The sequence below is a fragment of the Petaurus breviceps genome, unplaced genomic scaffold, assembly GCF_028583685.1.
Source record: "Petaurus breviceps papuanus isolate PSGF00001 unplaced genomic scaffold, PetGlider_PUasm1.0 221, whole genome shotgun sequence".
In the NCBI taxonomy this organism is placed as follows: domain Eukaryota; kingdom Metazoa; phylum Chordata; class Mammalia; order Diprotodontia; family Petauridae; genus Petaurus; species Petaurus breviceps.
In genome coordinates this window covers 13738795-13751696 of record NW_027185877.1, presented here as the reverse complement: position 1 = coordinate 13751696, position 12902 = coordinate 13738795, and the positions used below count along the sequence as shown (strand labels likewise).

Sequence of the window (12902 nt, the reverse complement as noted above, 5' to 3'; positions counted from 1 at the left end):
CCTTTCTTTTCTCCCAATAAATTCCTCTCTCACCTCTTAATTTTATTTTTTTGATATCACCCCTTCTTATTCAACTCATCCTATGCCCTCCATCTATGTATACATGAACAAATGCCCACACTCACATATATGTATACATATTTATGTATACATACATCCTCCTATACATACATATATATGTATGTATACAAATATATACATATATATTCTCTTCAGCTACCCTCATACTGAGAAAAGTCTTATGAGTTACAGTTATCATTTTTCCATGTAGGAATGAATGTAAATAGTTCAACTTTAATAAGTTCCTTATGATTTCTTTTTCCTGTTTACTGTCTCATGCTTCTCTTGCTTCTTGTATTTGAAAGTTAATTTTCCTGTTCAGCTCATGTTTTTTCATCAAGAATGCTTGAAATTCCTCTATTTCATTGAATGACCATATTTTTCCCTGTAGCATTACACTCAGTTTTTCTGGGTAGGTGATTTTTGGTTTTAGTCCTAGCTCCTTTGACCTCTGGAATGTCATATTCCAAGCCCTTCCATCTCTTAATGGAGAAGCTGCTAGGTCTTCCAGAATGGAAAGAGCTATGTCCCAAATTGCTGGGGTTTTTGCAGTTGCTGCAGCTATTAGATGGGTGCACTCTCTGCAGCCCCCACATGCTCTGGCTCACTGGTAACACACCCCAGTACCACCACCCAAGACCGCGATACAGATACAGGCAGGTAAAAGCAAGAGAGATTACCCTCTGAATGGCTGCTTGGTCCCCCTACAATCTGCAGGCCAGGAGATGCGGAAGAAGTCAGGAGGCAGTGGCTGCAGCCACTGCACCTCCTCTGCTTCTTGTTCCAGGTGTAGCAGCAGGACCATACTCCCCCTGTTAGAACAAAGTTCCACACTGATCTTTTACTTTGTCTTTGGCATTTGTGGATTGAGAAGTGTAGAAACCACTACAGCTGCTGGTGATTTACTCTCATGAAGTCTGCTCTAGTCACAGCTGGTTGGGGCCACCCTGAGGCTAAAACCATGGCTCAATTAGGACTAAGATCTGCACCCAGTGTGCTGTGATGGACCCTTTCTGCTGGCCTTCCAGGCTTCATTCAGCAGGAGATTTGTTTCTCTCTGTCACTTTGTGGGTTCTATAGCTTTAAAATTTGTTTAGAGTAATTTATATGTACTGGAGGAGGTGGAAGCTGGAACCCCGTGGAAGTCCTGTTTCTACTCCGCCATCTTGGCTGTGCCCCCCATGAAGAATAATTTTTTATGAAATGTTGCACTTTTCAGGAAGATTGGTTAAGCCTTAAATCCACACTTTTCCTAAGCAAAATTAAATATTGTTTCCAAGTTAAAGGAAGAGTTTAACTAAAAACCTTAATTACTTGAAGTAACTGACAAGCATTGGACAATTTAAACTTATAGAATCTTTCTTTTATGATATGAAAATGTCATTTGGAATCTATAGGTATAACATCAAACAATTAATGGGTATAATCCATAGGTGTAATATTAATGTATAACAAAGAAAGACAGAGATGAATGGATTTACAAGAGTGAATAAAGAGGGCACAACAAACAAATAGATTAAAGTGAAACCTCTGTATTCAAGGAAAAGGCTGTGGCTAAATATGCATAAAGACTTACAGGTATTCTAAAATCAGAACTGAATGAGACGAGCATATTTGAAGCAGTAGCAATCTTAATATACATCTTAAGTATTGTAAAATGGGGTGGACTCAAGATGGCAGAATAGAAGCAGGACCTCCCCCCCCTCTGGCTTCCACCTTCTCCAATCCATGTAAAAAGGGGACTCTGAAGAAATTTTGGAGCTGCAGAACCCACAAAATGACACAGAGAAGTTAACCTCCTGCTGAGGACAGCCCGGCAGGCCAGCAGGAATCCAGCACAGTGCTCTGGGAGCCGAGCCCAGCCCCATGAAGAGGCTTTAGCCCCAGGGCAGGCCTGACCAGCCGCTGGCGGGAGGGACTCCAGATCACCAGCAGCTGTGGCCGTTAACAGATTTATCAACACATAGATGTGAAGGACAAAGTGAGAGGTCAGTGCAGTCTGGACTTTGGGACCCAGTAAGTGGGAATGCGTGGCTTTTGCCCCCGGGGTGAGAAGCTCCTGAGACGCTGGCACAGCCAGCCAGAGCCACATGGCAGCTTCAGCTCCTGGCCTGCAGAGTGTAGGGGAACCAAGCACCAGTCTGAGGGGCAATCACTCTTGCTTTAACCTTCTTGGATCTGGATTGCAGTCTAGGGTGGAGGTCCTGGGGTGTGTGTCCAGCTTGCCTGTGGAGGCCTAAGAGAGGGCACCCATCTAATACCTCTGGCAGCTGAGAAAATCCCAGCATTTGGGACGAAAGCTTCCCTGTCTGGTGGCAGAGTCCTACTGTGGCAAAAAGCCCAGGGTACAAGTGATTGAGGGGCTACATGACCAGGCAAAGAAAATAAAGCAGACACAAGATTCCAAAATTACACTCCTATTCTGGGGACAAAAAGGATCAAAGCATGGAACAGGAGGAAGACAGTGAAGTCAGAACTCCTGCACCAAAACTTCAAAGGAAAATACAAGCTGGTTACAGGCCATAGAGGACCTTAAGAAGCAGATAAGAGAAGTGGAGGAAAAATTGTGAAGAGAAATTGATGGGGTACCTGGGGTCTAGATCAATTTGTGAAACCAACTTGTAAAAGCAGTCTGAAATTTTAACTGCAATTTGTCCTTTCCCACCCTTGAGCTCTGCCCCTTCTCCCTATCCCACACTCCACCTAGGCAACACCCTGTGACCCCTTTGTTCTTACTTAATCTCTTCATGTCTTCTGGGCCTGGCCCACACTCCCCTTGTCCTTGCCTTTTGTCTCCTTCCACCTGGCCCAAATCTTATCTATTCACATGCTCCTCTTGGTCAGCTCTGACCTTTGTCTATGCACTGAGGCCCCTCCCATCTGGTCAGCCCTGACAATGGCAGCCCTACCCTTTAAAGGTAAAAGCATGTACCCCTCTCACTTGCAGGTCCCCTAAAGGACTCTTGCCCACTTCACATGGAAGTGTAACAATAAACTTCTACAATTCTCACTCCAATTAAGCCTGAGACCTTGAATTCTTTCCAGACGATATTGCAGTCTTAGATAAGATCATAATTCCTGCTGAACTTATTGGGATCCCGTCCCCCATCAAAATGAGAACAATGCAAGAAAATTATGAAATGATAGTCAACAGCCTGACTGAGGAAAATCATAGCTTAAAAAACAGACTAACTCAAATGGCAAAAGAGGCTCAAAAAGGCAATGAGGAGAAGAATGCCTTCAAAAGCCAAATTTGCCAGATGGAAAAAAGAATCTCAAAAGCTCAATGAGGAGAATCATTGCTTCAGAATTAGATTGGAGCAAATGGAAGCTAATGACTTTATGAGAAATCAAGATGTTGTTAAACAGATTCAAACAAATGAAAGAATAGAAGGCAGTGTGAAATATCTCATGGGAAAAACCACTGACCTGGAAAATAGATCCAGGAGAGAGAATTTTAAAATTATTGGACTACCTGAAAGCCACGATCAATGTAAGAACCTAGAAATCATCCTCCAGGAAGTTCTCAAAGAAAACTGCCCTGATGTTTTAGAACCAGAGGGCAAAATAAGAGGTTGAAAGAATCCACCAATCACCTCCTGAAAAGGATCCCCAAAAGAAAACTCCTAAGGAATATTATAGCCAGGTTCCAGAATTCCCAAATGAAGGAGAGAATATTACAAGCAGCCAGGAAGAAACAATTTGAATATTGTGGAAACACAATCAGGATAACCCAGGATCTGGCAGCTTCTACACTGAGGGATCAAAGGGCTTGGAATATGATATTCCAGAGGTCAAAGGAGCTGGGATTAAAACCAAGAGTCACTTACCCAGCAAAAATGTGCATCATGTTTCAGGAGAAAATATGGTCATTCAGTGGAATAAAGGACTTTCAAGCATTCTTGTTGAAAAACCTAGAGTTGAACAGAAAATTTGACATTCAGATATAAGAAGCAAGAGAAGCATGAGAAGGTAAACAGGGAACAGAAATCATAAGGAACTTATCAAAGTTGAACTATTAACATTTTTACATGGAAAAACAATAATTATAACTAATGAAACCTTTCTCAGTAGTTGAAGGGAATATATATATATATATATATATATATATATATATATGTCTATATATGAGGGTTTATGGGCATATGTTTACAGGTATACATAGACATGGCACAGGACCAATTTAACAGGAAGGGATGATACTTAAAAGTGAAACTAAGAGGTGAGAGGGGAATATAATGAGAGGAGATGGGGAGAGACAGAATGGGGTAAACTATCTCTATAGAAGAGGCAAGGGAAAATGGTCACAACAGAGGGGAAGAATAGGAAGGCAAAAGGGAATGGGTCAACCTTATTCCCATTGAATTTTGCTCAGGGAGGGAATGAAATACACACTAAATAGCTACCTGGCCGCCCCTTTGTATTCTATTTTATTTGTGCTTGTTTGTATATATGTTTTCTCCTTCTAGATGCAAGCTCTTTGAGAGCAAGTACTGTTTTCTTTTTCCTTTTTTGTATTCCCAGAACTTAGTATAATGCCTGGCATATAGTACTTGGTGATTTTGGAGGTGGAACAAACAAGACGTGGCAACTAATTTCACATGAGCAATAAAGGAGAGGAAAGATCTGAGGATAACTCTGAAGTTACTTTGGCTCTCCTCCTACATGTCTTATTGGTCTGTCTCATTCTCCTTTCCTGGTTCAAATCATAGCCCCCAAATTTGGGTTTTGCTTATGGTTCTGTCCTAGATTTTCTTTTCCTTCCCCCTCTATTCTCTTTTGGTGACTTCATCAGGCCTCTTGCACTTAACTATCAAATCTAAGCAGATAATTGACCAATTTATATATACAACTTCAATCTCTCTCCTGAACTTTAGTCCCTGGACAACAATTACACATTTTAAACTGGATGTCTAAAACTAAAAATTATCTTTCCTAACAAACCCTGCCCTCTTCCAAATTTGTTGCTTTCTGTGGAAGGTACCATCATCCTTTTATTGTCTCAGGTTCATCTCAGCATTATCCTACATTTTTCACTCTTCCTCACCCCAAAATATCCAGTCATTTGCCAAATCTTGTCATTTCTGTTTTCACAGATTCCTATGATTCCTTCCCTCCACTCACCCAGCTGCCACTTTAGATCAGGTCTTTGTTATCCTTCTTTTAAATTATTGTGACAGCCTCCTAACTGGTCTCTCTGCCTTAAGTCTCTTTCCACTTGAGTTTATCCAACTGCTGCCAAAATATTTTTCTCCTGCACAAATCTAACCACATATGTTTCTCCAAATCAAGCACTCCCATTGCCACTAGAACAAAATATAACATTCTCTGTTTAAATTTTCAAGCACATACAACTTGACATCAACTTATCTTTCCAGACTCAATGGACACTACTCCTTTTCCCAAACTCTTCAATCCAGCTGCACTGGCCTTCACACATGATACTTCCATTTCCCATCTCCATGACTTCAAACTGGATATCTCCTGTACTTGGCATGCCTTCTTAGCTCTTTCTCAGAGAGTCTGCTTTTTCCCTTTAAAATTCTGTTCAGTAATCACCTTCTGCATGAAACCTTTTCTGATCCCACTATGTTGTATATATTTGTATTTGTTGACTTTATGTTTACATTGCATAAATTTATATACTTACCAAACAAAAATAAGCTTTTGCAGGTTTTTTATTCTAACTGACTTACCGAGTTCTTTTCAGTGACATTTTACAGAGTCAATTGGACTAATGACATTGAAGAGAGGTTAGAAGGGGGAGGGGAAGAGAGAGAGAGAGAGAGAGAGAGAGAGAGAGGAAAGAAGGAAAGAAGGACCTGTGGTCCCATCATGTCCCTGGACAAGTTTGAAATTCCAGAGATTGGTGAAAATGTACCTCTTCTGGGTATGATTGTTCTTCTGGTTTGAGCTGAATTCTTGTTCCCAGCTGAAGAGCTAATTCATTTTGTGTATTATTTGGTACATTCTAATATATATCACATTTTTCTGTTTGCTGTTTTGCTTGAGAAAATGAACTTATTTCACTTTATTATTTTTGATGGTCTCTCGTATAACCAGTGTTTGGTGGAATGGAGTTGGTAAGTGACAGTTAAATTTTACTCTCCTTTCTAGGAGAGAATAGGCAAGCAGTTTTTATTCTGAACCTATTGTTTCAGTGGGGGTTCTGCCCACCCAAAAACTGTTGGGGTTTCATGATGTGTTTTGGTGGAACTGTCTCAAAGAATTCAGTCAGACCACCTCTAATCTAAGTATAGGCTTTTATTGAGATTGACACCTCTCAAGAAGTGGGCTATGCTCCAAGAGGATCCAGCAACTTCAGAGAAAGCAAGATGGATTTTTTTATAGGGTAAAGATGCAATTACATAGTAGAAATCATGAAAATTATAAGGCAGGAGGGATTTGTTAAGGGTTAGGTGCTAGGTAGGTACAGTGGTACCTATAATAAAGTTAGAATATTGGGGCTGGGGGCAGCTTTATTAGGATTCCATCACTATCACCTCCTAGACTACCAATATGCAAGGGGTGGAGATGGATAGTCGAATAGATATAATTCTAGGCCTATACCCTTCTCATATACTTGAAGAATGAGCATTCAGCTTTGACTGCTGCCCTTTTTGGGCCTATCTGCTCCTTCACCCCAGCTAGCATGCCAGTAGTACATACATGTGCTCATGTAGGGAACATTTCATTCTTTATAATTGTATAACCACCTTAGCACAGTGCCTGGCACATAGTTGGCACTTTTTTTTTTCCTGGTATGTGTATAGTAATGAAGATTAACTTGAAATTGGATAATGTAAATCTGCAGTAGAACCAGGCAGAAAAATTGTATGACGTCTTCCAAAGACATTAAGAAATATCTGGACAATGTAATGGTAAGAGTAATCTAAGGATGAGTGTTGCAGGACAACAGGACAATAGATTGAAGAGTAAAGGAAAACATGAAGTTGAACTTATTAATAAGAGTTGAGCTTATGAAGGGAGGAAACCGAGGCCAGAAAAGAGGAAAGAGAAGGATAAAGTGCCTGGAAGTAATAGGTAAATATGGGTTTCAGAGGATAAATGAAAAACTGGAAGGATATATTTTCTTATAATATACAGGCATTTCAGACTTTTGGAGAGGTGGAATACTTGAGAGTGACAAAGATATTAAAGATATAATACTTTTTTGTTCCTGAGGTGGATAAAGGCTTGGACCTTTGGAGGTGAGTTTGATAAACTGTGAAGTAAGATGATTTGAACCAGCATCAACATATAAAGTGAAGTCCCCAAATATAAGAGCAGGAACTGAACTCCTTGAGAAAGGAATGACAATGACCTGGGAACCAGTACAGAAGAGCCACTTTGATTTCAATAGTATAATATATCTGGATGATGTGAACCTTTAAGTTTGAGGAGAGGTTATCGAGTGAAAAAGGTAGCAGAGGGAAGGGGAAAGGAATAAGCATTTATATAGTGCCTGGAATATTGGACTGTGCTATGCGCTTTTACAAATATCTTATTTGAGTTTCACAATAACCCTGCAATATGTGTATTACTATTATCCCCATTTTACAGATGAGGAAATTGAGTCAAACAGAGGTTAAAAGACTTGCTCAGGGTTTCACAGTTAGTAAGTGTTTGAGTTTAGATCTGAGCTACCTGAAGGAAGGGTCAGAAAGTGATGCAACAGTTTGATTTTACAAATAAGGAAACTGAGTTATGGAAAGGGATCTCATAGGTAGTGAGTAGCCAAGCCCAGATTCCAACTCAGGTCTTGGGAATGATTTCAGACAAGTATCCCAGCTGCTTATACCACACTGCCTCTCACTGGGTGGCAATGGAGAATTTTACAAAGTCGGGAGTAAAGGAAAAGAATAAATACAGTTGCTTAGTTTGAAAGGAAGGGAGTCAGTGCTGGAAACAGAAAAGATCCAAGAGGTAATATAGTAGTCAATAAGGGTGGTGATTATTCAAAGATGCCTTGAGGAACACGAAAAAACCCCACCAATGTCTGGAGACCTGCTGAAGACCTTGGACCTATTGGCATCATATGACACTCCAACATTGTGGATATTTTTTAAAAAATGGGAGTGGGGGTTCTCTGGCTGGGATTCCCCACAGCCAGGAATGGCCTAGATTAATAAAGATTATCAGGATGTACATCTGAAAGGGTTCCTGAGAAAAGTGGGCATCTAGATCAGGGAGGAGGAAGATGAAGGCCTGTGGAACAAGATGGTAAGATGATGGAGAGTGAGAAAGGAGAAGAATGAGAAGACGGCCAGGAGGAGAGCAGAGAGAAGAGCAGTTGAGGGGAGAGAGGGAGGTAGGGAGATGGAGAGCAGCTAAATGTCTGTGCGCGTGAAGAGTGCAATTTCATCCCTGAAAACCACGTGACGTGCATCTGTGCGGTAAAGGAAGGGTCCTGCGGAGGGCGGGCCTTGAAGGGAAATCAACTTCCGGGAGGCCGAGGTTGGCTCGAGGACCTTCTCTTCCCCCCACCCCGAAACTGGGGAACAAGTGGGAGACAGCTCCGCCTCGAAGGGCCCAGATTGGGTGCGTGTGGAGACTGGGGGAGGGGTCGGGGTAGGAAGTAAGCGGCCCAGACGCCTGTGACTGCGGCGGCCCCGCTCGCGGCAGCTGGGAGCAGGTAAAGGGACACGAAGTCCAGACCTTGGCATTCCACGGGTCTTGGAAGTGAGGGGCAAGGCGGGGCCCAGGCTCGCCGAAGGGGCGGGGGGGTAGGGGGGGAAGGACCCCGTGTGGCCTTGCTAGCGTCTCCCTGGCTCCTCCCTGAAGCTCTGGCCCCTGACCTGGGAAGGAGAAGGGGGCGTGCCCGCGTCTCCACCCCCGGGGACTGTCGCCGTCTCCCTCTGGCTGCGGCCGGCTGGGTGACTGAGCTGTATGTACCCCAAAACGCGGGAGCGTCGCACCTCGGCGTTCTCCCCCGGGCTCCCCGAGCCGCCCCACGCCTTGTCCTGTAGCTTCCCGGCTTTGCCAGATCTCATTCACACTCACTCTGGACAGACGGTGGTGGAGCTCGCTGCATTTCAGGGATGATGCAGGAGCCCGTGTCTCTACCCCGCCTTCCTGTGGTTCATAAAGTATCCCTTCGAAGTTCCCCACCCCACAATGAAGACGCTTCTCCACTGGCCAGAAGCCCTGGAGGTTTTGGAAATTAATCCAGTTTTTGGTTTCGATTTAAAGAATGGTAACTTTTAAAAGCAGCACTTAATGTTTTTGGGTAGGATGGTGTAGCTTCTCTGTTGCCCTTGTTTCTCTTATGAGAATTAGGGCAGAGCCTGATTTTCTGGAGGGTAAAGTCTTGGCTACCGCTATAGGTGAGTCAGCCGCCTCATACTGAGGGAAGAGTTTCCTCCTCTTCCTTCCCCCCCCACCCCTCCCCTTCCCTCTCTCAGCTATGCAGATAAAGATCCTACCTTCCTTTCCAAATATTTATTCAGGCTGCAGCTGGATGGTGGCCTTTGGAAACAAGTTTGAAGGCTTTGGGGTGGGCTGACATTTCATCTGAAAGGCTTAGGGCAAAAGGCAGAATGTTTAATTGAGTAAGCTGATAGGTTTTGACAGCTAACTTCATTGAATATTCCTTGCCCCTTGTGAGCCAGACACCAATTTATTCCATTTGCTAGATGTAACTTCTGTTTTGTGCAAAGTCTTTATCTTGCACCTCTTTTGAAAATAGAGCCAATTGTACAGATAGGGATAGCCCCGATATGATGCCACCTGTAGCAAATAATTTCCTTGGTTACAAAGTTTGATATCTTTGATGAAGCCAGGAGTTTGCGTTGTGGCCTGAGAAATTCTATGATGAACTTGTTTCCTGGCAACAATGTAAGCCAAGTTGAATAAACATAACAGCAGTAGAAAGTGATGAAAAGTTATAACATATTTTTTCCTTTTTTAAAGGAAAAAAAGAAGAGCTTTGAGAAGTCAGTTCAAAACTAATAAACCGTTGTTTTTTTTTGTGGTGTTTATTTATCATTTTAGACAAAGGATAATGGGAAACACATTATGGTGACCACAGCTACAGTGCTAGACTTGGGTTTGAATACCACTTTAGGTATTTACTTTCTGTGTGACCCTGAACAAGTCACTTATCCTCCTGTCCTTCAGTTATCCCATCTGCAAAATAAGGAGGCTGGGTTCCCTTTTAAAAGGGACTTTTAAGGTCCCTTCCAACTCTAAATCTGTTATCTGATATTGTCACTTCATATTGCTTTTTTCCTTACTTCATGTAATTTAGAAAAAGTAACTAGCTTAGATAAATTAGAATTTGCCCAATATAAACACTTGATTTTGGATCTTAGGATTCAGAACAGGACATGTTATTAGAGATTAGTCCATTTTCCTTATTTTACAGATGAATTCTAGAGAGCCTAAATTCCGTGCCCAAGTTTAACCTGAGTTGAGATCCAAATCCAGTCCTTTTTTTTTTTTTTTTGGAGGGGAGAAAGCAGGGCACTTGGGGTTAAGTGACATGCCCAAGGTCACATGGCTAGTTAGTGTTAAGTGTCTGAGGCCGGATTTGACCTCAGGTCCTCCTGACTCCAGGGCTGGTGCTCTATTCACTGCATCACCTAGCCACCCCCACCCCAAATCCAATCCTAACAGTAGGACTAGTGCTTTTCTCAATATACTAAAATGCTTGTGATATATGGTGGTTCATGTAAGATTTTGAAAATATGTAGGATTATAGCATTACTATGAATAAAGAAATGAAGGTCATTTTTAGTTTTTCATGGATTGCCATTGTCAAATAAAAATTCTCACTGGATGGCCATTGTACTAGTGATGTGCCTTTCAATACTTAGCTAGGTTGGTCCTTGGAAAACAGAATTTGTCTGTTGCCAGGGTTATGCTTGAAGTCTTTACTTTGTTGGTATCACCATGAAGTATCTGACATCACTGTAATGTAATAGAAATAGGGCTTTGTGTAAAGTTGAACAGGAGAAAGACAATAGATTGAATAATAGCCTTTGGGAAATTCCAAAGCTCCTCCTATAAAATTTCCCATGAAAGCAAAGGCCTGTCTTTTTAATCCCAACACTGACATTTTGTCACCCTTGGTACACTTTGAAGAATAAAAAATAAATATCACTCAGAAGGCAGTGGAGAGGCAAATGATTGGTGTGTATAGGCTGTATATAACCTTTGAGAAATTCTGAAGCATAAGAATGTTATGAAAGGAAGAGAAGATAGGCTGGTTACATGGTAAGAGCAAGGGATGATAAGTGGTTAGTACTCCACTGGCATCCTCTTGATGTCAGGAGACATCAAGGAAAACCTCCAATACATTGATAAATCCACTGGGATGATATAGAAGAGGATTGGGCAAGAGATACCCGGGATGGGTCGGCATGGATGGATTGTGAGATATATCTTTCTATCTATCTATCTATCTATCTATCTATCTATCTATCTATCTATCTATCTATCTATCTATCTGTCTGTCTGTCTGTCTGTCTGTCTGTCTGTCTGTCTGTCTGTCTGTCTGTCTATATTTGGAGAAAAGGGGAAAGGAATAAACGTTTATATAGCATCTATATAGTGTTCCAGGAGCTGGCACTTGGGAACTTCAGAACTGTTGAGTGCCTCATGGAATCTTAGAATTATTTAATTTTCATTTCTCTAGTTATTACTAATTTCTTCCTTTGAAAATTGCCCATCCATAGTCTTTGGCCATTTATCTTTTTGTGAATGGATCTTGTTCTTATAAATTTGAATTAGTTCCTTGTATCTTTATATCCATATATATCCACATTGTTATATACTGTTATCAAATGAGGTAACATATGTAAAGTACTTTGTAATCTTTAAAGCACCAGATAAATGCTAGTTATTGATATTATTATTTTTATATTTTGGATATGAGACCTTTATCAGAGATTTTCTCCAAATATCTTTCTAGTTTACCTGATTCATTTCCATTTCCATTTAGGCCTAGAAAATACTTTTAAGTATATACAATATTCAGGTTAAATCTATACCAGGAAATCAGTGTTGGTACACTATAAGGAAAATCATAAACACACAAGAACATGACAAAAATAATTTTAAAAAGACAATTACATCAATAAATGCTGAAAAAAAGTTTGACAAAATCCTTCTTCCTTTAATTAAATTGCCTTTAATCATATTAAATGTGGACCTTTAATCTCCAAGTCATATATCCTCTTGGAACTTAGTTTGGTTTATGATTTGAGATACTTGTCAACACCTAACTTCATCCATACTGTTAGTTCAGTTTTCCTAGTTGTTTTTCTTCAATAGTGAGTCATTACTGAAGGAATTGAGTCTTTCAGTTTATTGAGCATTTTGCTACTACATTTGTTTGCTTCTATATGTTGCATATCAAATCTCTTCCCTTGATCAACCTCTCTATTTTTTAACCATGTCATAGTATAGTTTTAGATTAGATATTGCTAGGTTAGCTACTTTCTTGCTTTTCCCCCCCATTATTTATCTTGAGATTCTTGACTTTGTTTCTCCAGATAAAATTTGCTTTTACTTTTTCTAGCTATGTATAGTAAATAATCTTTTGGGTAGCAAGGTGCCACAGTGGATAGTGTGCCAGGCCTGGAGACAGGAATATTCATTTCTCTGAGTTCAAATGTGGCCTTAGAAACTTACTAGCTGTGTGACTCTGGGCAATTCACTTAACCCTGGTTGCCTCAGTTTCTTATCTGTAAAATGAGCTGGAGAAAGAAATGGCAAACCATTCCAGTATCTTTGTCAAGAAGACCTCAAATGAAGAGTCTCACACAACTGAAAACAACTGAACAACAGCTGCCTTTTGGTAGTTTGATTGCAAGAACATTTATTAGAATAATTTAGGC

The 12902-nt window shown here is 41.0% G+C and overlaps 1 protein-coding gene and 1 pseudogene across 3 annotated transcripts in view; both read left to right on the top strand.

The window, feature by feature from the left end:
- Positions 1–8467: 8467 nt before the first annotated feature.
- The window catches only part of CCDC91 (coiled-coil domain containing 91), a 662757-nt gene continuing 658322 nt past the window's right edge, over positions 8468–12902 (top strand). For 2 of the 3 annotated variants that reach the window (XM_069094897.1, XM_069094893.1), the window contains exon 1: positions 8468–8601. The gene's annotated coding sequence lies outside the window, so the exon portion shown is untranslated. Of the gene's footprint in view, positions 8696–12902 lie in introns of all 3 variants that reach the window. The other variant, XM_069094894.1, reaches the window with a different exon arrangement.
- LOC138166420 (large ribosomal subunit protein eL37 pseudogene) overlaps positions 8488–12902 on the top strand; it is a 130184-nt pseudogene continuing 125769 nt past the window's right edge.